The 9,618-nt window shown below is 37.1% G+C and overlaps 1 protein-coding gene across 1 annotated transcript in view; it reads left to right on the top strand.

Annotated features, from left to right (window-relative positions):
* LOC109544095 (netrin-1) overlaps positions 1 to 9,618 on the top strand; it is a 101,017-nt gene that overhangs the window by 82,307 nt on the left and 9,092 nt on the right. The gene's annotated exons all lie outside the window — the stretch shown is intronic.

The following is a 9,618-nucleotide window of genomic DNA, read 5'->3' on the forward strand; positions in this document are numbered from 1 at the left end:
AAAATTCGCTCTGATAATTCGTTTGTGCAAATTGTCAGTTATTGCTTGTTGCATGTTTAGGCTCAAAAACTTTTGTCTTTAAAAAAGACAGAATTTCCTCACGTCTTTGAGGAAGAAATTCTGTCTTTTTTAAAGACAAAAGTTTTTGGGGCGAAATACCCAACAATCAGTTTGTAAAAAAAAACAGATTAAGTAGTTTAGTGGTGTTCATTTGTATGTCCGGTTTCAGAGCTTTACAAGTTCGATTGATTCAGACGAAACTGATGCAAATTGATTTCATTTTCCATTTGGTCGTCGGTCATTCTCCTTTCCTGCATACATTTCCTAATTTATCGTAGCTTTCAACTCTTATGTTCGGTTTAATTTCAATTTGAAACTGAAAGGATTTTTTCTTGTTATTGGCGGTTGTTCCATCCAAATGATGATGACTACTACTCAATATTTTCGCCGAGTAATTTTTCAGTTTTTTTTTTAATTCAAAAAATGCAGCCAACCTTGTTGCCGGAGGGAACTCGAGCGCGAATCATCCGCTATTGACAGAGACTCCTTTTCACGTCAATATTTCCTCATTGTTATTATCCGGAACAGAATGCTGAAATTTTATTATTCTTCTTTCAGCACGGCTTATGCAAAGTCAGTTTGAAAATAGAATAATCACATTGGCAATTTTTTCATCATTTGTTGAATGTACTTGTACTTGCACTTCCCCACGGAAAAAATCGAAATTGAATATTTAGAGCTCGTCTAATATCCTCAATATTAGAGCATTAATTTTGTGAGCCGATTCGCTAAAAATCGGTCCGAAATTGCCGATAACTTCTTGGACGGCTCTCCTCTTAATGCGAATTTACAGTCGTCTTTTACGATGGCCTCTCAAACCGATGCGAGGTGATTCGTTTTGGTGCCGGCTGTAAAAGGATGATTCGAAATTATGGCCAGATATTGAGGTTCAAATTGAAAGTTGCTGAAGTATTTAGTGGCCGCTCAATAAACAGCTTTGGCCACGAATATTAAAAGCGATTTTTTTCTGTTTTAACATCGAGGTTTAAGAGGATGGTTTTTGAATCGTCAATTGGCAAAAAAAGCCCAAACTGTTAACAAAGTTCTTGCATTTGTAATGCTTGATCTTTAAGTAGCTTGCAACATGTACGCGTAGGTAATTAAGTCCTTTAGGACTGAATTAATCGCATTCGAAGCATTATAAAATACATGTCAGATTCCACAAGTGTTATCTAGGAGAAACATGTCAAGCTCGAGGCGATTTCGTCGCCATAGCTCACCGCGTCTCGTTTTAACACCTACATCCTACAAGGTTATCTGTGTAAACTATCTTTACACCTAAAGTCTACCTGTAAGCCTCGGGGAAATTATAGGGAAGCAGCCGAAAAAATTATAATGGGCCTTAACTAGCCATCCCTAATTAATCGCTTGTGGGGTTCCGGTTTCAGAGTGGGGCAGCTGATGGTCAGCGTTGATCAACTTGGAGTGGGTTTAATCAACTACAGAGGCCGTTCCTTTTAGCTGACTATTTGAAGTCCATTTTTTAAACTTGGGTATCTGGTGAGGAGATTGATTGACTGCGTATTTATAGTCCGTAATTAACTGTTGCTCCATGCGTAAGGTCGCAAAAGTAATACGCTTTGAAGAATCCAGGTCATTTTACGTATCCAAGTGAACAATGAACACTAGTTTTACATAAATTATCACAGGGCTAAAACTAAGTTAAATTGATTGAACTGTTTGTGCCGTTTGAGGCCAATGTTGTCGCTTTTATTGCATTTTTCAGCTGAATTTCAGACTTAATAGAGTCAATAAAGTTGTTAAGTGGACAAAAGTAGGCCTGGGTACCATTAAGTGAGTTTTTCGGAGTTGGCGCAGTGCTGCGCCAATGGCTTGATGCGCCAACCCAACGCACCGGCGCAGAAACTGAGTTGCGTTGCTAGGTTGTTTTTTTTTAAGTTTTTTTAGATTTTCTTTAAAGGCCATTTATTAATAATATTTTTAAAATGTCTTCGAGTTTCAGAATTTTCCAGTTTTAGCCAAGTTACTCTTTCTTCTAAATGCTCAATTTTCTAAAGTTTTAATTAAAAATGCCGACAATCTTAGGTATTTTCCGCGAAAAAATGGGTAATAAATTTCGATTCCTTCATCGCTTTGTAAAAAGATTCGAAAATAGATTATTTGGAAAGTTCGTAACCTCCATTCTTTTGAAGATTTTGGAATTTGTTAAAAAATTGTGTTTTTTTTTAGTTTCGACCAAATTTTTGGTTGCTTTCCTTTCTACTCCAAAACGCTCTATTTTGTAGAGTTTTACTTCAAAATATTGACGATTCGGAGAACTTTTAGGCGAAAAATTACAAGATAAATTTACAGCTTTGTGAAAATTTTACGAAAACTTTTTTCAATGTCGAATTCGGGACAAAAACGAAAATAAATTCCTACCTTTTTTCCCGAAAACCGTTACTGTTTTCTCCAAAACCGATCACAAAACTAAATGTTTTTAATCGGAAACGCAAAAAAGCATTATTTTCTGATGATTTTCTTCTTTTTTGACCATAATAGGGTGTTTTCAGTTAAAATTGACAAAATTAATTTTGCTAGAAAATTCGCCCCAATCATCGGTTTACAGGGAACTTTAGAAAATCTTTTTCACCTTCGAAGTTGGCACAAAAGCCAAATGATTTTATTCCGTTTTTTACCGAAAGTAATGAGTACTATCTTAAAAAAACGACCAGAGCGCAAAAGTTTCCAACAAATTATTGGGAGAATCGTTCTTAAGGTTTCTAAAGTTGTTTTGAATTTTCAGATTTTTAACAAAGTGTCTATTAAGCAATTCTTTCTACGCAAAAATCGCATTATTTTTTTAGTTTTACTTAAAATACTGGCAATCTTTTGTGAAAAATTATATGATAAATTTTATTGGAACACTCGCCTCCTTAACCGTTTTGCAAAAATATTTGGAAAACTTTTTGCAGCTTTGAATTATGGAAAAATCCCTAATAATTATTTCTAGGTCTTTTTCCAAAAAACTTTCCCCGAACTGAAAATTCGAAAGTTTATAGCCATTTATTTGGAAAATTCTTGGAACCTGGAGTCTCTTCACTTTTAGGTCAATATTTCTAAACAACACTGCCTCTAAATAGAAAAACCGCGTTTTTCCTAACGTTTTACTGTAAAATACTGGCAAACTGAATATTTTAAGCACAAAAATGAAGAGATCGATTTTACAAGAAAACTCGTCGACTTTCTTTGGACTCAGTTCTGTTGCTGGGAAAATCTAGATTACTTTTTTTAGTTGTTTGAACAAAGTAGTAAAACGTTACAAAGGAAAAACGTTAATAACTGAGTCTGCTTTATAACTCGTTAACTCAGAGAGCGGCGATAACTCAATGGCGCAACTCAACACAGTGTTACCCAGGCCTAGACAAAAGCCTTCAGAACTTCGAATCCAGGGAAAATCTCCTAGAAACTTTAGAATAGTTCTCTAGCCTTAGCTTAGTGCACGGTTTTGTTTGCTGAAACTCAAAATAGTCCTCATCGCGCCCTTAATATCAGCCGCTTTTAAAAGTATAAATAAAAATTAACAATCTGCTCAAACTTTCAGCTGGATCCAGTTCAAGCAAAAGTGCTTAAGTTTGAGCACAGTCGCAATTTTTTATTCATACTTTTGAAAGTGGCTGATATTGAAGTCTGTTATGGGCTTCAAGAAGAGAACTTCTGACTTGATTGTGTTCAAATCGTGTTTCTTCCTTTGATTTCCTGTGATGGAAGAAACACCAGTGAAATTCTGAAGATGTGATTTAAAACTGACGTCATTTAAAAGGACATCAATCGAGTTTGAAGCTGAAACGCTCCGTGATACAGGGTGATTCAGTAGAGATCAAAAGTCCAAGAAGTGAAAATTGGCGCCCCTTCATTTATAGATAAAGGAGCTTCGTCACATTTTGCTTTACCGGTATTTACTCAGATACAACTTTTCCAAATCGCTGGATTGACTGTGGAAGAGTTATTCCTTGGCCACCCACCATCCAGAAGTCCGGACTTTAATCCTCTGGATTTTTGAATGGTTTCTCACAAAACGCTGTGTAAACACTTTGAGCAATAGCACCGAAATATGATGAATTTTACATGTTTTGGTGTTTAAAAAGATTAGTTAAATTTTTAATTTCGTGTGTTATTAAAACCCAACGTTCGTTGAATGCATTTATCGCAAGAACGGGCCGAAGTTTTGATATGAAATAAGAATGCTTAATTTTTCAGACTCAAAAAAAAGACAGTTCATAAACTGTTAAGTTGAAGAAAAAGTGTTACCTTTCATGGGTGCTCAAAGTACGGTTCTGGCCAAGTAGCTGGCCTTGCATTCAAGACACTACTTAGGCTGTAAGGAAATTTTGTAGGCAAAGTGTGTCACATCTCAGGACGGGACAAATGATCGCACTGTCCGCCCTTCCGTCCTCGGAAGTGACGAAAGACGCGCTGCAGTGATGGATCGACCGTGAAAGAGCACACGAGCGATGGATTAGTTTGCCTACCCAGGTGTCGAAATGACAAAAACGGAAGCTGAGCCAGTCGTGGCCCTTTTTAACTCTATGGGCTTTGTTTTTCTTAGAAAACTCATTTGGAAACGTGCCATAAATCCGTTCAGGAATAATCAATAAAAATTACGCCCCGTTTTGCAAACAAACAACCAAACCCAAAGTCCTTCCAACGCATAAACACAAAATCCGCAGAATAATGCAAAGTGATTTTATTTATCCATTCGCTTCTTTGTCCCTGCAGCCAGTGAAATGCCGATAGCAGGATAATAAGCGAAATTCGTATTTCCCTATTTCCTCTTGCCATATTCAGGCAAAACCTCTTCAAATAAAATAAGCAATTTGAGAAATAGACCAAAAATAATGTAGCTCCCAGCTACGGCCAACAAATAAGGGGTTTGCCAACAGTCACGACTTAGAGCGATATAGAAGTTGCCAATCCACCCATGAAAATATGAATTTATATTAGCCCAAGGCAGGAAAAATGTGAATCGTAATTCTTCTTCGATGGCTCCTTTAATGGTGCGGGGAATGTCGAGGGTTTTGACCCGTTCAGTGCTTTGAATCCATGAAAATTGTGCTTGCAGTAACTTGGAGTTTTTCCACTTTCCAATTATTCTTAGCGTGTGTATTGCTTCAAAATCAGCCCTAAATAATGACTCAGTCAGTCAACTCAACAGGCTCGATAGACCAGCGATATTTGCGTTTGTTAATAGTAATTGAAGACAGAATGGTTTAAAAATCTACAAGTTTCATGCAAATTAAAAACGTCTAAGCTTTATTTGCTTAAATTCGTTAAGTTCTTCCTAGTTTTATTAGCAATGAAAAAACATCGCGAGAAAACGACAAATCGGTTTCCAACAGCCCCATCTGCTCTGTAGGTCTATATTATCAAGATGGGTTGGGGTCATACGCTATTTCAGCCGCCGCTGAAAGAAACAAAGTCCTTTGTTTCCGAATGTCAACTCTTTTGTTGCCATAATTTTGCATTTTGTCGCAATAGGGAGCTTCTGCAGCATTGTCCCGTATTTCATCCATTCCGTCCTCTTCAACCGGATTTTAGCTTGACTTCAATTGCGTCCTCTCGTCATTGAAATTTTATTTTTTCAGCTGATGCACATAGTCGATACCATCAGCAATTTCAAACAACAGCTAATCGCGATCGCAAGGGAGAAGTGCAACAGTTCCCTATGGTTATCGCCAACGTGTTTTGAAAAGATTTTTTTTGCTTTTGCAGACTTTTATCAGTCGAGCATCTTCAGGACACCCCGTTAGCGGCGCTTTTCAAACTAAATTATACGACTTGGTGGCATAAAACCATCAGATAATTCCGCATGTCATAAAGTAACGTGTGTGCAAATTTCTTGGCTGTGTTGGTTTATGCATTCCGAACGGTTTCTTTTACGAAAAACATTTCGAACCAACCGGATAAGGCGACTGTCAAGTGGCCTGGTTCCGGGAAGCCTGATTTATGCCAAATTCAACAAAACATGACTTTAGCAAAGTTGGTTCAAGCGACAAATAAGCACAAGTGAAAACAGATTTTCATCTGTCCCTGTAAAATGAGTTGCGATTATTGTATTTGTTTGATCTTGTTTTCGTTCATGAGTTTTAACGTTTATGTTTCAGACCTTTCTGTTTGTCTCTTAAGGAAACACGCACTATCTTGGGTTTATTCCAAAATCTTCCACTTCATCATCCTCATTATTTCATTTGATTTAATCTGAAGTCCTGGTTTCTGGTTATCTTCTAGGCATTTCCAGTTTTTCTTTACGAATACACGCAATTTCTCACCTTTCTGTTTAAGAAGTCTTGGGTCTGGGATCCCGATTTCGGTTTATCTTCTGGACGTTTCTGTCTTTCTCGTAAGGCAGCAAACAACGTTGCTCTTCTATACCAAAATTGTTAACTTGTTTTGTGCTTTCTTTGATCTCACCTCATCTGAAGTCCTAATTTATATTTATCTTCTGAACATTTACAGGTTTCTCTTAGATAAAACCCACTCTTTTCTGCTTTTCTCTTCCGAATTCTTTAACCCTTTCACTCGGTCTTCGGCCTAAAGTTCCGATTTCGGTTTATCTTCTGGACATTTTTGCTTTTCTCTTAAGGCCACACATAAGGTCAATCTTCTGCCCCGGAAATATTTACCTTCTCTTGTTTTCTTTCATTTTATTTCATCTGAACTCCTGATTTCTATTTATCTCCTGAGCATTTGCATTTTTCTCTTGGAAATACTCACACTTGTTTGCTTTTTTCTCTCGTCTTTTATCTGGTCTCCCTGGACGTCCCGATTTTGGTTTATCTTCTGGAAATTTTTGCATTTCTCACGCAACATGCAGCGTTGCTCTTCTGTTCTTAAAAATTTAACTTCTTTTGCTTTATCTGTTTTCTCCTTCATTCATTTCATTTTCTTCAGAAGTCTTTAACTAATTTCATCTGGTCTCCCCTGAGTTCCCGATTTCGGTTCATCTTCTGAACATTTCTGTTTTTTCCGTACGGCAGCACACAATTTTGAGCTTATCTCCGAAATATGTAACTTCCTTTGCCTTCTTTCGTCTCATTTCATCTGAAATCCTGATTTTTATTGGCCTTCTGGATATTTCAATTTGTCTTTTAGCAGAACTCATATTTTCTAGCTTTTTTCTTCAGAACTCTTTAACTTCTCCCATCTGGTCTGCCCTGAGGTCCCTATTTCAGTTTATCTTCTGGACATTTCTGCCTTTCTTGTAAGGCAACAAACAACGTTGCTCTTATATTCCAAAATTGTTAACTGGTTTTGCTTTCTTTGATCCTCACCTCATCTGAAGTCCTAATTTCTATCTTATGGGCATTTACATTTTTCTCCAAGACAAAACCCACAATTTTCTGCTTTTCTCTTCCGATGTCTTTAACTTTTCCACTTGGCCGCCGGCCTAAAGTTCCGACTTCGGCTTATGTTCTGGACATTTTTGCTTTTCTCTTACGGCAACACACAAGATCGCTCTTCTGCTCCGAAATATTTACCTTCTCTTGTTTTCTTTCATTTTATTTCATCTGAACTCCCGATTTCTATTTATCTTCTAAGCATTTGCATTTTTCTCTTGGAAAGACTCACACTTGTTTGTTTTTTCTCTCGTCTTTTATCTGGTCTCCCTGGACGTCCCGAGTTTGGTTTATCTTCTGGAAATTTTTGCATTTTTCCTAACGCAACATGCAGCGTTGCTCTTCTGTTCTGAAAAATTTTACTTCTTTTCTTTCTTTCTTTTCTCCTTTATTCATTTCATTCTCTTCAGAAGTTTTTGACTAATTTAATCTGGTCTTCCCTGAGTTCCCATTTTGGGTTCATCTTCTGAACATTTCTGTTTTTCCCGTAGGGCAGCACACAACATTGGGCTTATCTCCGAAATATGTAACTTCCTTTGCTTCGTCTGATTTCATCTGAAATCCTGATTTTTATTTGCTTTTTTGAGTATTATTTTCATTTGTCGTTTAGGAGAACCTTATTTTCTAGCCTTTTCTTCAGAACTCTTTAACTTCTCCCATCTGGTATGCCCTGAAGTCGCGATTTCAGCTTATCTTCTGGGCATTTCTGTTTTTCTCGTCACACAACTTTGCGCTTCTGTTTCGAAACATTTAACTTCTTCTGCCTTCTTTTATCTGAAGTCGCGACTTTTATCTTCAGAAAATTTTCATTTTTTTCTTTGAAAAACCCAGACTCTTTGCCCTTTTCTCCGAAAGTATTTAACTTTTTTCTGGTCTCTTCTGATGTTCCAATTTTGATTTTTTTCTGGACGCATCTGCTTTTCTCTTAAGGCTACACACAACGTTGCTCTTCTGCTCCGAATTTTTTAACTTCCTTTACTTTCCTTCATCTGATTTCTGCTTAGGCTTAGCTTTCAATAAACATTCTCGTGCCCTCTGCTTACTTCTAATAATAATTAAATTTCGTCATATTATTGAAAGAAGGTGGAAGTAATATTTATTACTCTAAAGAGGAGCCTACGCAGGTCACAAAAGCCGAAACTCATTACGGGAAATTTCGTCGGGACGCTCGTGGCCCATTATTAAATTTGCACCCAAAAGATTTCTTAATTAAAATGCAACCATTCATTAAATGTTTGATATTAATTTCGGGCGCGGCCACCCTACGACAGCCATTAAATGGTAACTTTTAATTACTGGTGATTATAGGTGTACGACGTTCATTATATTTTTATGTGGGCTGAACGGGGCCTCTATTGACTTATTTAAGAGGACTGAAAAGCGATTTGTACGTTTAAATAAACAAACCAAAACACCAGTCAGAACTACCAGAATTCGCTTGGCATAAAACTGGGGGAAGCGAGCAGTGCTCGCTTAGAGCCTGCAGACATTTGATCGTCCCTGTATAGCGGAGTTAAACACTTAATGGCACTCTGATGAGCTCGTCAGAGTACCATTTTAGCACCTTTCAACTAGTAAAGCAATTTAAATAATAAAAAGATCCATTGACGAGTCGCACAAGGCAAATTTGCTTAGCATGACAATGCCTATTTTTGCCATGTCCGCTAACATACTAACCAGCTCGGCGTACTAAATCACGACTACCAGTTAAACTAAAAGATCAACACGATAAACCTACAAAGTGTGGAACTCTCTGGGTGTAATATGTCGTCGTTTTGTACATTAAATATGGCCATTTATCCTTTTATTTGTTCTGTAATTTACGCCTCCATTGTCTAAGGCCCTTCTTAGGTCAATATTAATCGAGATTAGTAACGAATTGTTAACATGGAAGGCAAGTGGGTTTGTTTCAGAACAGTTCTCAATACTCAATATAAACTGCGTCGCAAATAAAGAAATCCGGGGGGATTTCTTCAAAAACAAGCAAACTGAAAAGTAATCGAGTTTTACTGATCTTAGTATCGGAAGTTTCTCAAGAACCATTCGAGCCACAGAATTCGTTTTGGCATCGTTGGATAGAGAATTGAAAAGTCTATTCAGTCGTAACAACGTTAATGAGGAAATTTGAGTAGTTTTGACCCAGAAAGCAAAATTTGAATATCAGACACTTAGGTGCAAGATTATGCCAAAATTCCATGTTTTCCGTCCCGTTTTTGCTCAT

The sequence above is a fragment of the Dendroctonus ponderosae genome, unplaced genomic scaffold (assembly GCF_020466585.1).
Source record: "Dendroctonus ponderosae isolate FM_Combo_2020 unplaced genomic scaffold, Dpon_F_20191213v2 Dpon_F_20191213_4, whole genome shotgun sequence".
Taxonomy (NCBI): domain Eukaryota; kingdom Metazoa; phylum Arthropoda; class Insecta; order Coleoptera; family Curculionidae; genus Dendroctonus; species Dendroctonus ponderosae.